Source organism: Antedon mediterranea, chromosome 5, assembly GCF_964355755.1.
Source record: "Antedon mediterranea chromosome 5, ecAntMedi1.1, whole genome shotgun sequence".
In the NCBI taxonomy this organism is placed as follows: domain Eukaryota; kingdom Metazoa; phylum Echinodermata; class Crinoidea; order Comatulida; family Antedonidae; genus Antedon; species Antedon mediterranea.
Genome location: NC_092674.1, coordinates 14,936,170 through 14,961,422, shown reverse-complemented (window position 1 = coordinate 14,961,422; position 25,253 = coordinate 14,936,170). Strand labels below are relative to the sequence as shown.

At 34.1% G+C, this 25,253-nt stretch overlaps 3 long non-coding RNA genes across 3 annotated transcripts in view; 1 reads left to right on the top strand and 2 right to left on the bottom strand.

The window, feature by feature from the left end:
* Window positions 1–25,253, bottom strand: part of LOC140049363 (uncharacterized) — a 423,758-nt gene that overhangs the window by 169,541 nt on the left and 228,964 nt on the right. The gene's annotated exons all lie outside the window — the stretch shown is intronic.
* The window catches only part of LOC140049362 (uncharacterized), a 250,627-nt gene that overhangs the window by 175,704 nt on the left and 49,670 nt on the right, over window positions 1–25,253 (top strand). The window lies entirely within an intron of this gene.
* LOC140049980 (uncharacterized) lies at window positions 3,734–6,553 on the bottom strand. The gene is made up of 4 exons (XR_011845337.1): window positions 6,466–6,553; window positions 5,233–5,532; window positions 4,515–4,636; window positions 3,734–3,803 (listed from the first exon to the last, which is right to left on the bottom strand). It is a non-coding gene; the product is annotated as an uncharacterized lncRNA (long non-coding RNA).

Sequence of the window (25,253 nt, the reverse complement as noted above, 5' to 3'; positions counted from 1 at the left end):
TACTTCCTTGCTTAACGCAAATACTTCAAACCTTTGATTTTATGTATAAATAGTAATAAAGGCACAAAACTATTACTTTAACATCCATAATAAAAAATGGATGCTTTGCATTATCACTGTCATTTCAGATCTACTTTTTAATATTTTGTCTAAAAAATGTCACAATTTATCATGAGGTAAATTCACCCTTTAAAATTTTTAGCAGATTTGCAACCATCATTTGGTCAACTACTGTGATTTATTTCTGGTAAACAGTAGTGACAAGTCAACTGGACATTCCTGGAACTATCATGTGCATGCATCAATAAACTGTACAAACAAGTATTACAGTGTAATGTATTATGTTTTGATTAAAAGTAACTTTCAATACTGTGTAATGTAAACTATTAACACAATATCACTACCAACAATTATATAATTTTATTAAAAACTTATAAAATGAAGACTATAAAAATATGGTACTGTAAATTAAGGTACAGCATTATCAAAGCAATTAAAATATTTGATAATGTAAACAAACTACAATATTTATATTTTCTATATAAATGGAAAACATGTTACACAATTGTACACCTAGTAAAATTAATACTGAATACACGATCATCTACAGTATTAAATAACCTAGCCTACATAGCAAAGGTCATATTATATTGAGTAAAGGGCAGGATTGGTCATTTTGGAGTTTTTAGGCATGTTGCGCCTATTGCATTGACCCAACAATTTATTTTGTTTGTTGAAATGAGTAATAAGTAATAAGTAATAAATAATTCGAAATCTTGTATTTACTCAAATAATGTAGGGAAAAGCAGTGGAATGGAATCATAACTTGAATTAAAATAGAATGTATGTAAACTAAGGTGGTTTAAAGGAAACAACTGTGACCAAAACTATACCAAATCAGGTGAAATTAGAAGCACAGTTACGAGTCAAGCTTTTGCCTCTTTTTATTTGGTTGGATGGTCACATTGTACCACTGTCTTCACAGATTTTAAGTCCATTCAAAGTAGCTGTACAGCTTTCTGTGAGTTCTGAATATGACAATTTCTTAAACTCGACTACCTTGTTGTCATTTGTAGTCATTTCTCCAAACCCTAAGTCAGCCACTTTGTTGAGAAAGCACTGGTAATCTTATAGGCTGACTTTCTCGGCGACTTTGTTGAACAATGTGCCTGCTCAGAGGTTTCTGTTGTTGCGGGTATTAAATGTTGGCTCGCAATACATTAGGCAGTATACCATACCCCTGGCACTAACTTGGTCAAAATTGATCAGGACATCTACAAACAACTTCTGGTCTTCAGCAACTTTTGTTGGCAAGCTGGTGTCGCTCATCAGGGTGACTTTATGTTTAACATAAAGCTTGACTGTGGCTATACCATGTAGCATAGTTTCATGCTCTATACTAATATGCTTTGCATACCACTTTCTGTTGGAGGTCTGACAACCATGGGCTACTTGGCATAGGTGTGCATTGTTTGTAGCCTAATTTGTCCTCATTGAACATTACCTGGTACACCATAGCCAGACGTGGTACCTGCCTTTTTGGTCTTCTTGTCACAAGACATTTCACTGCATTTATTTGAAAGTAACATTTATAGATAGTAAAGAATACAAGTTACAATGTCTCGGTGATTAAAAATTGAACAGTATCATCGGCATCTTCATCCATGCCATCATGTGAGCAGATAGCAGTACCATCACTTGAATCACTAAAAGTAGTCTCTGTGTCACTGCTGCTCTCTTAGCGTCAGCATCTGCTCCGATGGTTGGATTGGATTGATTCTCCGACAGTAAAATAGATAATTGTACCTCTTCTAATAGGAGTTGCTTTTCTCGCCATTCGTCACCTATGTCATGGTTGTCTGACGGCGTCTTAACTTCTCTGTCCAAGTGCCTAAGTGCCACCTAGAAAATAAGACACTATTCCCTTTATATGGTGGTGGCTGTGTATATTGTGCTTGACCAGGTCTCTGCTGTGTGTAATGTTGATACAGTTGATGTGGATAATATTTTGGCTGTTGATGTGGCTGCTGTACCATCATCTTGAACAGGTCCGTCATCCTGGCATGCTCTTTCCTGCTGCTGCTGCTCTTCGGATTGTCGCGGCATCCGATTTTCAAGCTGTTCACCTGCTTGGACATCATTTCAGTCAACAATTTAAATGATTGTTCCAGCTTTGTATATATTTTATTGGCTGGGCACCTAAAATAATAAGAACTTGCTTTCAGATGCTGCATTGCAAGCATATTGACTACGTTTAGTAATTCTATGTGATTTCACAGACAAATATTCATATACAAAATTAATTATACAGTATTATGAATATTACTCATCAGCATTTTGTCTTGGTTGGTCTTGATTTTCCCTTGTATCCTCCTTAATACTTTCTGCATCTGCATTAATATTGCCATCTAATTCACTGTGATCTATATAAAATGCAACATTACAGTATTCTTTAACACGAAGACGAGAACCACTTACCACCATTATCTGGTCCTTTTCTGAGTGCAATGGAGACACTTTGATCTCATTAAAGCATTGTGCAAAAATATGTATTCTGTATTTCCAATTCTATTGTCAACATGACATAATCTATTATGGAAATAACGTCCTAGAGTTAATTTATTATTTCTTGCATCATGAAATATTGAATGTCCTGTAGGAAATAGTGTTTCTATGTCAGTGTTGGTCTAACCGTGGCAACATGTTCATGTTTAACAAACCATAAACTGCACAAGGTAGAGGTTTTGGCAATACTTGCCCAATTTTTACAACATTCCCGCCCTAATTACACTCTGCCTCCAATGCTTCCCAATTATAATCCTCACCCACAAAATCCTCCATAATAAAATAACTTATTCTAAATGAATACATTAATTAATACATATGTTCTTTATACTGCCTCACCCAGTTGTTATATAATTATATTGAATTTATAATAATACAAATTATTATTAAGGTAAGATATGTTCTAAATTAATAAAATATTGATTAAACTACTGAACTGTATTTGAAAATTATCCACTCATATTTATAATTAATAAGTGGTGTACAGTAAATGTTTAACCCAACTCAGTTTTGTTGTCATTACTAAACATTTTTTGTGTTTAATACAATTAAAATAAAAAAAAAACAAACAAAGCTTATTGATATTTTATTTACTTACTGAATTACTCTAATTTAAATTACATATTTAAATATACTGCGATAGCATCTCTGAAAATTAGCTGATCTTTCAGGTCTGTTGTCGTTGATTGGGTCTGCATCAGGTTGAATCAAACCTTGTTCCATCTCTTCATCCATTGTCACATCCCACTGTGGGTTGTATTCATCTTTGTGAATTTCACAAAATTTTTGTAACACACAGCAGGCTGCAACAATGTCGCTGTCGTTGCGATTCAGCAGTCGTCTCCATCACCCTTTAAGCCTACCAAAAGTGTTCTCAACCAACTCTGGCAGAACTTAATCACCGGTTGAAATTGCGTTGGCTTGGAGTTAGATGGTTGTTGTTGATGTAGCCTTTCATCAGCCATGGGTGCAATGGGTAAGCAGGATCGCCAATCAAGCAGACGGGCACATCAACCCCATTTAACTGCTTGTTTTTCTACAGTACATAACAAAAAAGGGGAAATGGCATATTATGTACAGTATCTAAATTGTATTTAATGTAAAATAAAACGTTTTATATATAGTAATATTTATAACATTTAAAAAAAATGTACCTCTGCACTGAACAGTAGGCCATTGTTGTTCTGGTAGAGCTGAGTGGGCAAGAGCCTGGCAATCCATCATAGATATCAGTAAATCTGTTATAATTATTAAGAAACCTTAAAAACAGTGCTAAATACATTATTGATACTTTTTACATCAGCTGTTCAATCAATCAATCAAAATCAACATTTATTTCCAAAATGGTGGCGTCACCAAAAAAGCAAAGCTTGTGTCAGGGACGCCCAAACAAAACAATCAAAGCGAACAAAACATATAAATAAGACACAGAAATGAAAATAACAATAAAACGTAAAGCGGTAACTGTTCTGTATATATCTTTTAAATTAGACCTACTGTGTATTTATGTTATAATTTTTATTTACTTTTAAACTTATAACTGGACCATTTTGGAAAGCAGTACTGCGTTACTGAAAATGCAATCCAGTCAAAAGAAAGAATAAATAAATAAATAAAATAAAATGATATCAATTGCAGTATAAATCATATTAATACATTTTCAATATTTCTAAAAGTAAATAAATTAACAAGAAACATGGCAGCTAAGTATTGTTTGATAATAAATAATATTTTGCAGTTTTTTTGAAATTATTTACATTATGTATATTTTGAAACGAATGAGGCAAAACATTCCAAAGTTTTGCACCAGAGTTTCTAATACTTTGGTGAAATATAGTAGTCCTGTTCAATTGTATTATTAAGAATGGTGTGTGTGTGAAAGAAAATTTATCTTTAAAATAACTATGTTGTATTTCTATAATATAACAAAAAATTAAATTTGCATATACCCTTTGGCAGTGAAATATAACGATGAGGAACTGTCTATTCTTAAAGGCAGCCACAACTTGATTAGCTCATGGCACTAGTACATAGCATTGATATGCCTATCCCAAACATATTGACCAGTGACCTGACAATTTAAAAAAAAAGCATTTTGTTATAGTCTGGTAATATAGCTAGTAAAATGTTGAGTTTTCAATTATTGTATGAGGCAGAATGAATTGTCATTAGTCGGAACATAGGCCTATCCATATTATAAGGGAAATTATATCTTTTTTTATGAGTTTTTGTTTTGTTTATATGATAAAACATAGTAAAAGCAAACTATTGACCCCACCAACCAGCTGATGAAAATTGTAACAAAATGTTCCCTTGGCATTTGCATGAGATCCTCTGTATACCATTCATTTGTGACTGAATTTCTCGGTGTGTAGGTGCTACGTGTAGACTCACATATATGGCATAGATTTAAAAGATTTAGCAAATAATTCTGAGATAGCCTTATGGTTTTCTTTTTATTGATTCATGACACATATCTAATTCATTTAAATGTAGAAGCAACAATTTAGAGGAGGAAAAGAACCAATCCAGGAATGTAGTTACAAAAAGGAGTGGGCTGATCGCAATAATAATTTAATTGAAGGGAATCTTTATTATTCCTATGTAGGACAGAGTACTGTAGAATGAAAAAAAAAATATCAAGCACTAGAGAGATAGATGCAATACCTATATTCGGTTGGCATTGCCAACCACCAATGATTCCAACTCATTCCTGAAATGGGATTGATCTCCGGTAATTTGTGTCGCTCTTCTCTATCTCAGGCCTCAATAACTGACATAAGTGATTAAATGTATCCCGACACATGTGAAGGTGGAAATGTGAACGAAAAATTTGATCATTTTAATTATTGACTTCACGATTCCAAAACAAACGTCCATATTCTCTGTTTCGAGCCAATAGGCCTTGCATGATCGTTGTGGGCCGTGGTTGTTTGTTCCTGCAGCCTAGAAAATCTTTCACGAATTCTGAAATTAGAATTGATTTCATTTATAAAAAAAAAAAGGTAATTATTTGATAAAATGTGATTAATTAGTCAAATTAATTGATATTGATCGTCCATCGTCGCGATGTAAACAAACCGAATAGAGGGCGGTATTTATATTTTTATTTAAAAAACTCCAGTGTTGGTTGGTGTGAATGGGGTATATCTGGCGTTTTTCGATGTTTTAATTGGTCATAAACCCTTGGGTGTCTCCGGAGATCACTCCCATTGGCATTAGCCGTACCGTTAATATGGTGCTGACGTTTGGTGTCTAATTCTATTTCTAGTTCGTGTAGTGCCTTAAATTCTTTTGTCACAAATTTGGTTCCGTTATTGAATCTTAAGGTTTTAATATCTCCAAGTAATATCTTTAACGATTTTAAACTCAACGCAACTTAACAAGAAAACAGGCTTTAAGTTGAAAATAAAATAGCGATGACGATGATCGAGTCTGACCGCTAATATTTACACATTTTTACGCGATATTACAGTTTCTTGGTTCTCTCGAGCGTTGCTGGGACACGCAAACGTGAAGTATTACAAAACCAAGGCCGGCCACGCGCAGCCGGGCCCACGTGGAAATTCAAAAAGTTATGGGTCTTGATGCTTCAACCTAGGACATGCTTTCGCTGATATTGTATTCTAGGCTTACACTTAAAGACAAACTTTAAATTAAATTGTTTCGATATTGTAATTTAATTTGACTTACATTTGTTGTTTTGAAATATCAGACCTTAAAAGTGTACAAAAAAGGTGAAAAACAACACAGATCATATTTTATATTAATATTATTATAAATAATTATATTTAAAGCATCTTTGCCTTGTCTTCTTTTATAGATATACCCTCACACAAAGTATCATACAGATTAAAACTGTGCTTACTTTGACATAACCTTTTCCACATTGTCCCTCACGTCTATGCCACCAACTTGAGAAAGTTGTGTTACATTCCACATTGTCCCTCACGTCTATGCCACCAACTTGAGAAAGTTGTGTTACATTAAATTAAAAATACATAAGTTCAATTTACAATTTAACAGTTTAATGAAAAAGGAATTTTTGTTATTGTATAATCATATGAACGTGAATAAATTTGGATTAGTTTTGACAGAGTATTTTGTTACTTTTTAAAAAGGCGATACAACTTTTAACAATAAAAAATAGCATGTGATACAAAATCAACCACTTGGCTGGTAAGGATATAATTGCATTATATTAAACAGTGTTTACAGTGTAATTACCATTACTCGTTTAACGGATCCTGCTCATGGCCACTAACCTGACGCAAACGGCTCGCTAACCTCGGACACTCCCTGCGGAAGTGTCCCACCTCCTTACATTCAAAGCAAGCCAGTTCGCCTGGTCTCAGGAAACGCATGAGCTGATCCAATTGATTCCGCATGGCGGCAATCTCCGTGTTCACGGTGTTCTCCACCCGTCCCAGATTGGTATTCAACGTCTGGAAATTACCCTCCACAGTAGCCAAACGGGCCTCCGTAGTAGGAGTATTGTTGGTGGGTGGCACCAACGTCACAGTTCGAGGCTGGTTCTGGCCGTCAGTAGGTGCGGGTTCCGTAGGAACCCAAGCTGGTGTTTCCCCTCATAGGCCTCCCTCGCACCTGCTGAATGGACACCTCATCGCCAGTTTCACCCTCGGTATCCTCCTGGTCTTCTGAAGGTAGCTGAAAAGATAGTGGGGGTGCAAAAGAAGTACGGACCGTGGACCTAACATGAGGTTTCACGGTATCCTTAACCTTACTCTTACGTTTACTATATAGCCCCCTATAACTATCATATTTTTCAAACTCCCTAATAGCTCTAGGAATAGTTGAACAGTGCTTGTGCATGACATGCCTACCTACTTCTGCATCCCTGCACCCAATAAAAAACCTAACTACGGCCTGCTCTTGGATCCACTCCTTGGGCAAATCCTTAAACGCCTTTCTAGTCAGGGTTAGCACTCTATCTCCCCATTCCTCTATAGTCTCTCCCTCATTTTGCGTAGCAGTCTCTAATTTAGCTTGGAGGACTGCGGGGAGCTCGTCCTCACTAAAACGTCGGTTGAAAGCTTTAATGATCTGCCTAAAGCCCATATCAGCATCCATTTCTATCAGATTCACATAGAACTCAGCCGCCGCCCCGTCTAAACACCAAGTAAGGACGTCCTTACTTTCACGGTTTGTGAGTTCCTGTTCCTCTATAAATGAAGCCAACCGCCGCTTAAAAAAGGACCAGTTGTCTCTCCTCCCCCTAAACGTTAGAGACCTAGGTATATCTTTTTTACGCATCCTCCTACATTCTAAAATGGAGCATAAACCCTGTAAGGTTCAGGGGGAGAAGGCTGCTTTTTTGCCTGAGGTGGCGTAAATTGTGGCTGTGATAGTTGTGATGGTGGTGCTTCTTCAATATCAGAACTGGAAGAAGAATCTAACAAAAAAAGTGATAATTAAATTTAAATAAGTTTGGTGAAATATGAAAAATTATTTATCTCAAACTAAAAAATTGTGTAATCAAGTTAGTGCTGCTACATATTTTTTAAATAGTGTCAGAATTATTTCTTTAAAACAAGTTTTAGAAGTATACTCATTAGAAAATCTGAGAATGATCTTATTTTAGTTTTCCTCTTCCCTGGGCCAGTTGGTGTTTCTTTCATGGCTACTTGATTCATCGGCGGTAGTATCATCACACGCCTCACACTCACCCTTACTTTCTAATTAAAAAGAATGCAAAAAATATTAAATTATTAATATTAAACTGATTTACAGTATGAGGGTTTTTCATAACAAAATTAGGTGAACAATTGTGCATGGGTTGGATAACATTAAGGATATTGTATTTGATTGTCCCCTTGAAAAAATAATTTACTTATATTGTTTTGTTGAATATGTAATTTTAATGGACCTTGGACCCAATACACTGTCTAATGAATGTCTGTCTTGAAAAATACCCGCAACCAATAATACGAGGATGCTTCGCATTTTCCTATCTCCTCCTACGTTTTTAATAGCTGATCACCTCAAGTACAGCATCATAATGTTGAAGACAGACTGATTTTCTTTAAAAAATACTATTTTGATAGATTTAATATTTGTTTATACAAATGTATTGATTAACAGTTGCTTCTCAACATTTGTATTAATTAATAATTACAAAAATAAAAACGTTACTACATCGCAAATGTGATGGTATCAAGTGGTATATTATAAAACATGAAAAAAATTCGTTACTGAGTAGATAAAGAATATATTTAAAAATAGTTCTTCTTTGTACCAATATCTTCTGTGCTTTTGATTTTCAGCCTTTAGTTGACGGACTTGTCTCTAAAGGTTGAGAATCTGCGCGGTTTGTGCAGTTATTAGTGCAACACAATTGTTCAGCATGTTCTCCACTTGAATCCCAAGTTGCACAGCATGCTGACGCATCACAGACGGAGTGTTTTTTACAAACAATGCTATGAAGGACTAGGTACATTGTATTTTCATTATCAGTTCATCGGCCATCTCTGTGGGGAAAAATGAACAAACGTACAGATTTGTGTGTGTGTACAAACTAAAACTAATGTAATTGTAAGGAATGAGTATGCACTAAAAAATACACATCACATACCGTAAATTAGTAACCCACACCGTAATAGTAACCCCACTTCTAATAGTAACCCACACTAAAAAACAATCAAAGAATAACTAGAACTTAAACTCGTCACTTGAGGACGAGTTTGGTTATCCGCCCGCAACAAAACGTATCTTGCGCATTCAAGTACTTTTCAGTTATGAGTTTTCCAAAAAGTAGCCTATTCAAAATTAAAACTGCCCTTTCACTGTAATAGCCTTATAAATCCTTTTATTTAATTGTTTTCCCGTGATGGGATTCGATCCCGGTACCTCTGATACCAAAGTCGGTTGCACTAACACATCGAGCCATATGAGCACCTGCCGAAAAAAATCCGAAGAAAGATTACTCGTGCATTCGGTATGTCGTGAACACCCCTCGATGCATGTTTAACGTGCTCGTAGAACGCCATTTCAAGTTGAATAGTGAATAAAATAACGTAAAATTGTTAAACAAAGATTTAAAAACACAAATCGTGCAAAATAAATGCTGATACGTGTTCCCTGCGCCGTGAAATCTGAAAATGACCTGAATCGTGCTCTAATTTAATCAGAAATTGATTTCAAGCATTTTAAAATTTCAAACGCAATTTACGCGCGCACTTTCTAATGTTACAAATTTCGGTAGCGTTAAAAAAGTTAACAATTGATGTGAAGTTATAACGCCGTTTACGCGAAAACTTTCTAATGTTCAAAAATTTGTTAAACATTCCAAAAGTTAGCCATTGATGTGAAGAAAACGTGGCTGAAAATTTTGTTAAAAAATATTTATCGGTTTCGAAGTTATGACCGATTTAAGATTTTCAGAAAATCGCGCGTGACTTACGCTACGCGGATCTGACATCGTCAAAAAGCTTGGCTGAACATCTTCAATTAAATGTCTATATGTTGACCAAGTTACAACATGTTATGTTGATACGTTAAAGAGAAAACGCGTGCACAAAATCTGAGAAAGAAAGAAGAATAATAAAAAAAAAAAAAAAGTAAACACTACAATAACAAATGCAATAACCCAGGGTTACAATTAGAAGACTTGCACACTAATTTAGAATACATATACTTTTTGAAAGATACCACTTGGGTGGTGCAATACAATCAAGTGATTTGATTGCCCTGTATATATTATGAAATGAATTATCCTTTATTTTGTTGAAGGTATGTGACAATTTCCAGTCTTGGTTTACTGGAGAAACTTATATTGCCATCCTAATTTTGACATATTTATTAATGCATGTACATGCAAATTGCGAATAAATACAGTTAACAAAATGTAATGATGATCGAAATAGGCCTGAGTGTGAGCTGTTTTTAGAAATATGTTTATGGCCCCTTCCCAAAAACTTATGTTGTGTTATGTTCGCCGTGGCATGATTGTGACCTTGAAGAAAAATAGTGAATGAAATCGGTAATTGGTTACCACGTGGACATTAGAAATATCTAGCAACAATAAAATTCAGTCTCTTGTCTTATTACAGCAACTTTTTATCTCATATGGGATATTCATTTTGGCGTAGCACAACACACTGTGAATTATTAGGTTTTTATCACTATATTTATTTATTTATTGCACTGAAGTATAATTTCTTTAACATTACGGGATGCTAAAGTGGGTAACTGGTAATCAAAAACTGGCATTCATGAGTTTGAGTTAATTGTAGTAAGGGTAGAATTGTATACCGCAGTGAATGTCCATGGTGGATAAGGTTTGTCATCATCGTCATTATCATGAATAATGTGCGATGTAGGCCTAAATAGTAAAAAAGTGCAGGCATATCAATGACAAGTATCTTGAGCTATACCACTCCGGTGCTTATTGGCCCAATGAGCATAATTTGTCAGCCATGGTAACTTACCGTAGATGTGAAGGCTTCGAGATGAAGAGCCCATTTACCATCCCTCTGTGCCTTGATAAAGTCTAGTAATATTTGTATCATATCCATATACGTTGTTGACCACAGCACAAAGTTAGGATTTTCTGAGTGTTTCTTATTGAACGTTGTCATTAAATGTTGTACATTAGTGCTATTCAACAGTGCCCATAGTTTATCTAACAACACACAAAGTTCTACTCTGTGAGATTCATCTCTGTTATTAAACATTCAGGATATGTTTTCAGCTAGTTCTTTTAGGTCAACATCATCTTGTTGACCGATCAGTACTATTACAAGCATATACACCTGCTTCAGTCCATATGTCATCAAGCCCATATCACCACCCGAAAGGGGACAAATTGCCATCCAACTTTTCTAAACCAGAATTTTCCGTATATTACGAATATGGAAGGTAATCAGGATAGGAAGCGTTTTTGAGATATAAGGGGTTTAAGTTCAAAACTGACCAATTATTTATCTTAAACCACCAAACATTCTTACCACCAGAATCCAAAAGCTCAGCTTTGTTTGGCTTACGGTGACATCATATCACAAAATAATACTCTTTTATTTTCACCAGTTTTTCCTTTATTCAATTTCCTTATAAAATTATCTCCAATGATCTCAACAATTAAAAGATTTCATTAATTTCAAGTATAGCCTTTTATTATTACTTCCAACTCACTTTCTTTTACTCCATGAATGTCACGTTACTTTCCTTTAGGCTGCAACTCTACATACATAACACAATTAATTTCTTCTTCTGTCCGCCTTAGTCAATTATTCAATTTTTTTCTATCCTTTCCTTGCTTCACATAGCACTCCTCTCATTTTCCATCTCCCTCAAAAATCCCTCAAATCCACATACAAACACCTTATCCTTTTCCACCAATCTGCAACTCACACCATCTTTCTCTGCAACACAATAAACAACAACTCAATACGACATTTAATCCCCTCTAAAAGAGTAATGTACCAACATTTTCTCCAAACTGGGAGGAGTCCTTTACACCCGACTCAAATAATCAGCTCCTACAGGCAGGAGTATTACATCAATTTCATTTCATTTATTTATTCGACCAATAAACAGATACAGAGCCGAACAGAAACAAAGCACAATGGTCAGTTGCCCCTTAAAAAACATCGAATTACAAGCTTATACAATTCTACAGAATTATTTTCCTAGAATTTCCTAGAAACATGGAATTGGTTTATCAACAATGATCTCTCCATGATTTTGAAATTGTATCTACTTTGCCTTGTAGGAGCTTTGGTCCATTTGGCGTGAAAAGTTTGATAGTGTCTAATTGGGTATCTTGACCATCATTGAACTTAATTTTTCGAACTTCTTCAAACCTGTATTTTAATTGTCTGAATTCCACATTTACATTCTTGTTCCTTCTACCTTCCACAGTATTGTACAATTATTAATGCATTGAATTTTAATTGAATTGGTATTGGTGGTCATTTGCTCTTGTGTTGCTCATTGTAATGGCGTGTTGCAGCCTTGCATCTTGTTAGAACTTCTTTCGAAGTGTTTGCCTGGAACTCATTTTTTTTTTTTTTTTAATCATTGAAAAAACTCTTTCTTCCGCTGCATCATTGTGCAGGATAACTAATACAGCTAGAGCAATTTCCACAATATTTTCTAACTTCGGTTTTAGATATCCTCATATTACGTCCATTCGTCAGACACCTTTGTCAATTTTCCTATTTTTCCAGACATGATGAAATGAGACATTGCCAGAATATCAATGAATTCATCCCGTCTATTCTGCTTAGAATTGGATCATTAACTGCTTAATGTATTCTACCGAAATGGTTAATTGTTCTTTTAATATTATCATTGATAATTGCTAATATCTCCCTTTTCAAGAAATATCATAATTGTTCTCTTTGTTATTGGCCCTATGTATAGATCAACATCATCCTTCTGGTTTTTGATAGCGATATCCAGAGTACAGCTTACCTTGCATCGTAGTCGTTTTTCTTCGGTGAAATAATATCCAAGCAGATGTTTGAAACTTTTTCGTGTCTTCGTGGTCGCGTAGAAGTTTTAGAATCGGTCGTCTTGGTGGGTGGACGCTGGGTCTTGATGGAGTAGCGATTGGTGGTGGTGGAGGAGTTTGAATGATTGGAATGGTAGGTGGTTCAGGTCGTGATGCAATTGATGATAGTCTTTGGTGAATGGCAAGTAAGTCGGCTGATTGACTGTCAAGTTGGCGTTGTTGAGTAGCTACTGTGTTGGTCAGAGTTAGATTTGCTGCCTCCAGTTCACGAACCCGATCATTCAACGTGGCTATAGTGATGGCATGACTGTTTGAATTGCGCTGTCCCTCCATGCAGTGGCTGATAAAGTGATGTCTTTTCCTGTGTCCTGTTCATATCATGTAGTAATACGGGATATTACAGGGCATAATCGGATGTTACAAAAAGAAACGGCAAAGCACTGTTGGGTTCATATGATTTTATTTGAATACCAAGAAATACAGCAAAAAGGAAAAACCTGAAAATATACAATACATTGTACAGTATTAAACTCCATGCGAAAAAATGTAATTAAGGATATAGTCAACGCATAATGTCAACTATAAATATCAAAATACAATTATTCGTGAAAATAAAGGATTTCCAATACTGTCTATCTTATCTTACCAGCTCAGTGGCTCTCTTGACACTGGCCTCATACGAAGTCTTATTTCATGTTCGTATATACCACATTCTCACAAACTCATTTTTGTAGGTCATTATAACAAAAAGGAAACTAAACTAAACTAAGAATAACAACATAAAAAGTCAACTAAAAATACAAAGGCTCAAAATAAATTGATATTTTTTTGATAAACCTGCACTACACTACCCCTTTCTTGGCAGTAAATACATATAATTTAACTGGCGTGTGCCTATCAATCATTATTGTGCATGACGATGACGTCAATTATTTGTTAACAAGCACATAATATTTTAAGTAAATTTTCTTTTGGATGATCCAAAGTCGAATAAAATTCGTAAACTTACGTTTTTTACTCTAGCTTTCGCTGGTCAACGACGCAGCTTAATCATGAGTGAGTCTCTGTGACTTGGACTTGTTACCATTAGATCTCGTATATGGTATAGCGCCATCTATAGATCGTTCAGGTTTTCCCAAATGGGACACAATACGGAATCACATAAAGAACTGTAAAGCTTTCTGTAATAGATTGTAACCGGCCATTCTGTAAAAAGAAAAAATTTGTTTACTATTATTTAAAAAAGTCTCTGAAAAACATAATGCCGTAAATTTGTGATTCATAATGTTTACAAAATCATTGATTTTGTCAAAATGCTTAACTAAGCTTCTTGCATTTAAATGGAAAACACTAAAAGAGGAAGTGTTTTCACAGTGTTTAGAATTTAAACTATCAAGAAGTTCATAATGTGCATTCATCATTATTATCAAGAAATAGTAAGTTATTATCAGCATTATTGTCATTTAAATCAATGTCAAAAAGATTAAAATGTAAAGAACTTATTCTATTAAAGTCAACATTTTGATTTAGATAAAAATGTTTGATAACATGTAAGAATTCAAAGTTATCTAAAATATGATTAAAGGGAAATATAATACTCATACAAATTTAACATAACCAGTTGCAAGATGAAGCGGAATAAGGCCTAAGATTGGTATCATTACATGAAACACACATCATAATTGAGTTGATTTATAATGTAAAATGACATTAGAAAGTGAAGGTATACTGCCGTTTAAAAAATAAATAAATAAACAAATAAATAAAATATCAATAATACAATTGGGTTTGTAAATGTTCATTAACCAGATAAATACAGTAGTATGAATAATAATGCATTATCGCAAAAAACTCTAAATTGCGTAATAATATGGATATTTTGAATTGAGACATCGGTAGAATATAAAATGAATATGTAGTCTACGTGTATATAATTAATAATAAGAATCTTAAAATCATTTAGGCTTGATTTCAATATTAATACAGTACCATTACTATATAATAGTAGTATAATAGTGATAATAACAAAATGTGGGAATAATAATGTTGTTGTTAATAATAATAATAATGTAGTAATATCAATAATAATGATGATAATGCAGTATTAACAATAAAACAAATAGATGTGGCAATAAAGTTACATTCGGAGATTACGGAGATCTGTTGTTGATCTAATAACAATCTTCTTCTTATTTTTCTTCAGTATGCAGTTTATCCGTCCACTGCGTCATGTGCTGTCATTTCGCGTAGTAGATTCATGCGAAGTGGCGTTAGATTTTCAGTTATAGAAAAGGAAGAGTTTTTAAGTAATTTCTTATTTCGAAATACCTCTGCTCTTGCGCGGTAGGTTGAGAATTCAACGATAATTGGACGTGGTTTAGTTTTAGAACGTGATTTATCTTGGTGTAGTCCTGCTTTCTTCCGTCCAAGACGGTGTGTGTGGTCCATATCGATTAGTTCTATTTTATCACAAATACAAGATGATATTATTTCTAAGGCTATCTTATCGGTGTTTTCGGTATTATCTGTCTCGGGTACGCCGTTTAATAGTAGGAGTTTTTCTAGTAAGTTGTTTTAATCGTTCGTCAGCTTATTGTTCTTCTCTTCTTCTCTCACGTAATTTCACCTGCGATAGTCTCGTTGTCAAGGGCAACGCTACTATAAATATTTTGACTGACCTGGTCAAGAATGGCTTCACTTATTGATCGGATGATCCTTTCGTTTCCACATATTGATGCTATAATTTTATCCATAAGATTTGAAGATGAAAGAATGTGTTATTACTTATTGTCGTAGCAACAATACTTACGAGTTGTTTATCGTCGGAAAGAAGAAGCTCAACATCTCGCATTGTCGATGAGTCCGTTGTCCGTAGGCCTTGTTGTTGTTCCAAGGTACCGGCTTTTGGTATGCCAGGTGACTCAGTAGGCTGTTTATTAGCCTGACCTTATTCGTGCCTGGATTGACAGTAGGCTCCGACATAAGTTCAGTTGATTTTTCCGTAGATCATTTAGATTTAGAGCTCAAAATAGTTGACATCATATGTATTATTATTATTATTATATATAATAGTTGAAGAGTTGGATGACGTAGTTAGTAATAATAGAGCAATTAAGTGAAATTTTTGTTATGTGACTACAACATTTGTTGTTCAGCTAGCTCATCGCAATGTCATTAGTTCAATGGTTTCAGCATCGGTTGTGAGGTCGAGTGTGACCACGCATCACATTCTTTCTGAAACGTTCTCAAAATTTCCACAGGATTATTTCCTTTGTACAAGCATAGAGATATTATAGTGAATATATAATATCTCTATGGTACAAGAAACGCCTGTACCATACATAAGCAGAGCGGAGAAATGTTCGACATATTGCTTTAAACAATAAAAAAAAATTAAATAATTATCAGCAAGTCGTTATTTTCATTTAAGAAAAGACTAAAAACTTAGCTGATAATGTATAATTTTTGTTAAAGTATATCATGGTTTATGGTGTCAAAGGCCTTTCTTAAGTCTAAAAAGATGCCTACTGTACATTCCTTATTTTGTAGAGCATACATCCGCTTATCATAAAGGTCTATTAACGCTAATTCGGTTGAAAACCCATATTGAGTAGGGCAGAGTATGTTGTCCTTTGTTATAAAATTATAAAGACTATTATAGATTAAACGTTCAAGGAGCTTAGAAAAACATAGTTAATAGTGAAATGGCTGGCATAGTTGACAGCGTGAAATGTTTTTTTTAAATACTGTTTGCAACCTGGATGCAATTTTCGCCAGGAGTTATTTCAAGGCCAACAAGCCTGATGTTATTTCGTCTTGAAAAACGGCTCTGTTAATTTCAAGATGGCAGCCAGTTAGTTGTTCTCGCATGTTTCCAATATCAGCTGAAATGCTAATTAGCGTTGATTCTCTCGCCTTATCTTTCGTTTCAAGCACTGCAATCTTTTCAGAATTAAATTCAATGGCTTTGCTTAGATCTTCTCTTATTTGAGATTTGTTCAGGTAGAGCTGGCGGGTCTGGGCTGGCTGGCTGAAGTGGTAGCCTTGGCACGTGTGCTTCGTTTCGACGTCGGTAACATATCGTGTTTACTGTAGCATACAGAGTTTACTTGCGTCGAGTACGTCTTATCCCAACAGCGACATCAATACAAGTGATAGTAAATCACCATAAACAATATCCAATACTCGCAATCGCCTTGCAAAACTCTACATGAGAGCGAATTTCTCCAGCATCGAACAATATCCTACATATGGGACATTTTAATGTAATGCCCGACGATAGGCAAACAATATCCTACATATGGGACATTTTAATGTAATGCCCGACGAAAGGCAAACAATATCCTACATATGGGACATTTTAATGTAATGCCCGACGATAGGCAAAAATATCCTACATATGGGACATTTTAATGTAATGCCCGACGATAGGCAAACAATATCCTACATATGGGACATTTTAATGTAATGCCCGACGATAGGCAAACAATATCCTACATATGGGACATTTTAATGTAATGCCCGACGATAGGCAAACAATATCCTACATATGGGACATTTTAATGTAATGCCCGACGATAGGCAAACAATATCCTACATATGGGACATTTTTAAAGTAATGCCCGACGATAGGCAAACAATATCCTACATATGGGAAATTTTAATGTAATGCCCGACGATAGGCAAACAATATCTTTAAGTATGATTGAAGTCTGGATTGGTCTGTTTATAAAGAAAATCTATTTAGTATTGCATTTTTCCATAATAACATAATTCTTTGGAATAGCCATGTCATTTTTAAAAGAACAACATAAAATCACCATTGACTATATAATTTAGGCCTATTCTCTTATTCCATTTTTTAGATGTCCATATATCAACTCACATTTTTAATATACTGTATTATTATTATCTAGTAAATAAATCAAAATGCTCTTCAAAGTGTCGAAATATATCCCAACATGATATAAAGGGGCTAGGCTAACCTGGTGCATATGAGGTATTGATAAGACCAATTTTGTCAATTTCAACGTTGTCCTCCTGCTCTTCTACGCCGTTGGTGGTACAATAGGCATTGGCCTGAGACGGAAGCGGAGAAAACTTTATTTTTCCGAAGTCTCCCTTCTTGTTTCCAACGAAATGTAATGACTTCGCATTTTCGAATACGTTTCGTAGCTCTTCACAATCTGATAAACCACAAACCCACCATTTTAAATAGTTTTCAGACGGAGAATTAAGAAATTTTGCCCACAATGGCAAACAATTTGCACATTTCCCGCGAATCGCTGTATCAGGTTCCAATAATGAATATTCAACACGTCTGTAAATGGGCGCCAGTGCTGCGCAGTGTTGGCAACCGTCACGCATAGTTATATATCTATCTAATACGGGCACCAGTACTGCAGATGGGCACCAGCCCTGCATGTTTATATCTATCTAATGTTAAAGAGTTAATATGGGCACCAGTGCTGCAGATAGCCACCAGCCGTGCATTTAATAATGTGTACATATATCTCATAATATAGTTTATATGGGCACCATTCTTGTACGAAGTAACATATTTATGTGTCCTATATCTGCAGTTCTGAATGTGAAAACAATTGGTGGGTCATTTATATTTGTTTTACATAAATACACGCCATCGTAAATTATGGATTCAATATTTCGTAATTTCATCAATGAAAATTACTAGTTAAAACCCTAAACCATCATTATGCTGATTATATAGTTACATAATAGTTAACTGTCCCATAGTCTAGAATTTATTAGTAACTGAAAGCCTACGGAATCGAGAAGCTGCAGGCCGGGTAGAAAAAAAAATTACATAATAGTAATAACCTGCCACAATAAAATTACTGCTGTATATTTTCCGTCTAGGCTAATGAGATAACCTGACTGAATCGTCTTGGTCTGCTGGGTTTTGATAAATGAATATTCAAATAGTACCTCCTCATTAATATTCATAACCTGCACGACTGGTGCCCATATAACGCTTACTAATTAAATAGGACTGGTCTCAGCTCCAGTATCCAAAATACACCCGAATTCTCTCCCACCAATATTCAACTTTGCCGTCAGACTGTCTGCTATCAGTAAGCTTCATTTCTGGTTTTATTCATTCTACTCATTGCAATATAAAACATTTAATTGAGAGTAAATTACATATACAAATTGCACAATAATAAAAACAGTTAAAAACATTATAAACTCTAAACATCAAACCGTTAAAAACATTAAAATTAAAATATATCATAGCTAAAAACTATAAACCTGTACACAAAACAGGACGTTACCATTTGCTAAAACATTAAACATTATTATTACTACTGTATTATTATCACAATGTTATTATTATCGTTATTACTACTCAAATCAAAAACGGTAATCAATGCAAAAACCAAATCAAAACCAAAGCCAGGAAAACGGCAAGTAGCAAATTGGGAGGCAAGAATTTCTGTATCTTTTCGTTCTGCAGAAAAACTCGCTGAGATTTTCACGGTTTCTAAAATGCCAGACAGGACATGCATATTCTGTTATAGGCCTAATATGACTCATATAAATTTGTTTAAGATGGTTACATGTAGTATCCCTAAATTAGCCATATATTGAGCAAATCTGTGAAAAAATTTAAAAGAAGCTAATTTCAACTGATTTTGGTAGGTATGGGTATGGACAACTACCAAAAAAAAGAAGGAAAGATAGGGGCTAGGGAAAATGTTTTATTGGAGGTCAGAGGTCATTGACCGTTGCCAATTGCTATAATTCTTGTATGAATCATATTTCGTCACCAGAATATGGTATCTAGGTAAAATTGGTGTCAAAATGTGCAGAATTACAAAAGGAAGAACACTTAAAATAGAAGTCATGTCTTTGGATTAAATCTTGACCACTAAAAATGAGGTCAAAGGTAAAAAAGTCAAATTTTCTACATAAAATGGCATATGATTGATATTTCAGCAACATATAATGTAAAATTTGAAAAAATTCATCTCCTTCCCAAAATATTTTTGAAATCAAATTTTCGTTTTTCATGAAGGTGAAAAATAAACGTTTCGTGGTTTGCCGACACTGATCATGGCATAGTCACGTGATGTTGTTGTGACATGCGCCCTCTCTGAGTTATTTCTTGAAAACCTCTGGGTGAATCCCAGAGGGGTCCGCCCCGGCCGGCCGTCTCACTTCTAACAGGTAATTTAAACACATCTAAAATCAAAAATTGCTTAAACAAAGGTATAGAATGTGCTCTAAAATCAGAAAACGTAACACAGCGAACGAACATCTTTTGAATAAGTAGAACTTGGTTTAAGTAACTTAAATGTGTACTTCCCCATACTTCAATACCATAGGTAATTAGTGGTAAAATAAATGATTTATAAATTAACATTAATATACTTTGAGGAAGAAAATACCTTAACTTATAAAAAATACCTATTTTTGTACGTAATGTTTTACATAAATTGTTGAGATGAGTTTTCCATGTAAGATTCTTATCAAGTGACACAGTTTCAGCCTCATTAATTACTTTATCGTTAACAAAAAGTGAGCCTATCTTATTAATAATTTTGCCCTTATTGTGAAATAAAATATAATTAGTTTTGTTATAGTTGATTGTTAATTTATTTACAATACACCATTCACATACTTTATATAAATGTTCATTTGCTATATTAAAGGGGGATTCTGGGTTTAAAATTGCTTTTAAATATCGTTTATTTATTAAATAAAAAATATTATAACAATATAGACATGTCAGAATGAAGAAGTAATAACGAGAAATTAAAAAAATTTAATTTCATATACATTTTAGGGTAAATTCATGGAAAGTCTGTTTTTCAGCAGCTTAGGGAAGCTCATTAATATTCATGAGATATTCACAAAATCACGTCATCAGTGGATTCCAAACTCGCGACGTCAAGCATGTTGTGTTCTCTCTCCCCTGTCAAACAAACGACGAACACCCGATCATGGAGGTATAAAATAAAATATACCTCCATGACCCGATCATTGTGAAATACATTTTTTGTAGATTTTCTAAGCTAGTGTAATAATAACAGTAGTAGCATTTATTTATTTGACATTTAATGAAATACAAGATTTAGTACAGATTACGGAGTCATAAATTATACTATTTTTATACCTCGAATAGTACAGATCGTATATCGGCTTCACGTACTAGGCTAGGCCTAGCCTAAATCATTTTATTCATGGGTGAGAGCCAATTCTGACTAGGGATTCCATGCCACGATGGCTACGTTAAAAAATTGGGGCCATCATTCATGGGCCTAGCTAGCCTATTACTAAACGATTGGCCCATAAATAACAAAACTCAGTGGATTCCAAACCCATCCTATCAACCAAACTCCTAAACAATCTAAACCTAAAACGTTCTACAAAAATCGGCTGTAAATATTGAGGCAAAACAAGGTCCGATCGCCGTCCGCACGTATGGTGTACCGATCGTCTAATAAGTAGGCCTAAAATAGGCCTAGTTTACTCTCCAAAAAAGCGGATACTGCATCAAGCAAGTAGACCGGTAGTAGGAAGGAGACCTAGCCGATCCGGCCCAGTTAAAAATTGAGCTAGCTAGTGTAGTAGACCCTATGCGAATTGATACTACCAGGCCTTTTTACTATAAGCTACACTTGTTAAAATTAGCAGTACTTGTGTTTACAAATATTCCAACTCTCTCATTCGAGCTATATTATCTATACCATTCCGGTAGGTCGAGTCGACCTTCAATCAAATACTGTACATCGTTCATGTTGTGATTATAGACGGGGTATACTCGACCCGACCAGTTTGGTATTGTATACTGTATCTGCTTATCACGTGACGATGACAGGCATGGGCAGAGAGACCACGTGTATCGTCGTCTCACTCTCCTCGCTCAGCAGGAATGTATACGTTACGCTTCATTGATTTTGAAGTCAGTGCGAAAATCGGCAAACGTAAAGTGCAAACTTATCTAATTGACCATTTCACAAATTTCCTATTCTGTAACCACAGTGTGATTTTGCCGTAGCTGCACTTGTAATCTGGCCTCATTTCACAGCCTTCGTTCTGCTTCACTGGGCGCTTATATAAATTGAAACTTTTACCGTTCAAGAGACAAACAAATATATTTTACATTTTTTATTATTCATTTTAAACCCGGAACCCCCCTTTAAGGTCTATTTTATCTGATGAAAATGAATGAAATAGGTTGGAGTCATCGGCAAATATTAACGAAAATCAAAATAATCTTTTGAATTTGGCATATCATTAATATAAATTAAAACAAGAAATATTTCTTACAAAAAACGCCGCGTAACTTTTTGAACGCACAAACTTGTATTGGGAATAATGTATGTGGTTATTACTATCGCATTTAGGTATTGATAATAATAATAATATGGCTTTTGAATATATAATTACTGTCTGTAGAATAACATTTATACATTTTCGGTTCGCGATGAAAAGTTATATGAATGGATTTGTAATAGGTATTTATAAGTATATGGGTTGTATTATTGCTAAGCTATCACCAAATCGCGTTATAACATTATTTCTCAGGGTTTTTTGTACCATTGATCAATATCAAACGCGTATCGGTATTTATAGTTTTTAATGAATCATTACATTAATAAAAATATCCAATTAAATCAATCGCGTCAGTCCAATTCCGACTTATGTTTCGATCACATAGTTCTGTGTCTACACTGTCCCAACTAGTTCAACAAAAAAAGTGTGATGTGCCCAAATATGGTAGTGATATGCCCGATTATCGTAGTGATATGACATCGTCATGTCTATATAGTATGGGCACATCATATTTAGTTTGATAGTATAGACAGAGCTTAAGGATTATATTTAAAAAAAAAATGTTTTCTTACATTTTGAACGGAAGTATTTTTTTGTTTATAAGCCCAATTTTCCAGTCTTAATTTCACATTTTGAAAAAAAGTATTTATTTGTTTATAAGCCCAATTTTCCAGTCTTAATTTTACATTTTGAAAAAAAAGTATTTTATTTGTTGATAAGCCCAATTGTGCAGTCTTATTTTACATTTTGAACGAAAGTATTTATTTGTTGATAAGCCCAATTTTGCAGTCTTATTTTACATTTTAAACGAAAGTATTTATTTGTTGATAAGCCGAATTTTCCAGTTTAATAATAATGACCCCTTCCACAGTGCTTATACCATATACATTTTACATGATATTGACCGTGGGTTCTTTACGCCTCTGATGCATTTGTTTTTATTGTACCTTTTTAATAAATTATTATATGTTTAGGCCTAATCACACCCAATTTAATGAAACGGTCAGATTCCGATAGTATAGTATAGGTTGACCTAGCACCGAGCCTTGTGGGACTCCATGAGGTATTTCCCTAGTTTGAGAATGGCTATTATGAAATGATACATATTGAGATCTATTCTTTAAATAATCGGTTATCCATGACAATGCTTTTCCTCGAATACCATAATTAAATAATTTTGAAATTAAAATTTTGTGATTAATAGTATCAAACGCTTTGTATTGCTGAAGTCTACGAAAATACCAAGTGACACGTTACCCTTATCAATATCAGAAAGCAAAGTGTTAACTAAATTGATTAATGATAACTTAGTACTATGACGTTTTCGAAACCCATATTGATGAAAATAAAATAAATTAAATTTCTCAAAAAATCTTGTTAACCTGTCACAAAACAACCTTTCAAGTATTTTGCTGAGAACTGGTAAAATTGAGATAGGACGGAAATTTCCAGGTATTTCTTTTGACCCCTTTTTAAAGACTGGTTGAACTCGAGCACACTTTAACAGATTTGGAAATATACAGTTATTAAATGATAAATTAAATATATAACACAAGGGATTTGAAATATGTAATGCTGCAATTGAAATTAATTTTGCTGGTAGATCATCTGATCCAGTTGCTTTATTTTGGTCGATTTTACAAATTAAATTAAATACCTCATTAACAGTGATAGGTTCAAGAAAAAAAGAATTTGGTAAGGAATTGGCCAGATACTGAGAAAAACATTTTTGTGAGGGGGGAATTTCGTTTGCAAGTTGATCGGCTACGCAAACAAAATAATCATTAAATACATTAGCAATTTCGTCCGGTGTAGTGAATATATTAGTTGGTTCCGAGCTTTCTCAGGCGTATATATTTCCACGCGACGTACACAGCTGTCACTGAATGATAACACATACAAAAAGTATATTTAACTCAACTAGAACTTTTATTCCTTGTAACTCAATTAATACATCTTTCTACCACTACCAGTCAAGCATTATTATTTTCTTTATCATCTTTCCGTTTATCTACTCTGATCTTATTCTCTCTTCTCGTTTATCTACTCTGATCTTATTCTCTCTTCTCCCTTAATATCTATTACATTCCACTTTTATACTGGATATGCAAATTTTAGGCTTCAGAGGAGGATAACATTTTCCCTCCAAAAATTATACGATTTTGATTGGCTAATAATATAAGGCGGACCTGGTCTAAAGCATCCTTCCCTAAACACAGAGAATCTCAACATAAATAATATGACATCCGGATTATCTACTATTAATGTTGTCCCATCATTATTATTACGAATTATTTTTTCAGGAATAGCATTAACAGATTTTAATTTATTTTTACCAAGTACATCATTTATTATCTTCCACGTTTTTACTGAATTTGTTGCGTTAGCTGAAAACATATGTGAATAATAATTTCTTTTTGCAGTTCTTAACACCTTTGTAAGCGTATTTCGGTATTTTTTATATTTCATAAAATCAGAATTATCAAATTTACTTTTAATTAGTTTCTGGTACATCTTGTTTTTTTTATTAATAGATTTTTTAATATTTCGGGTGATCCATGGTTTTTTCTTATTTACATGATTTAATGAATTTAGTATCAAATCTATCGTAGGCCAAGTTTGTATCATTGCATAAATAAACCGATTCCCATGACATGTTAGATAAATCATTTAAAAAATCATATTTTCAAAAATTGCAAATATTGGTAGATGATCGGATATGTCACACGACATCGTCCCAGATATAATTATACTATTACAAATAATTTTACTATATATGTGGTCAATTAGGGTGTTAGATGCAAGACAGGTTGTCGATTCTATTAACTGAGTCATATTTAAACATTCAATAGCCGTTAAATATGAGTTTATATCAGTGTTGTTAACATTAAAAAGATTTATATTGAAATCGCCC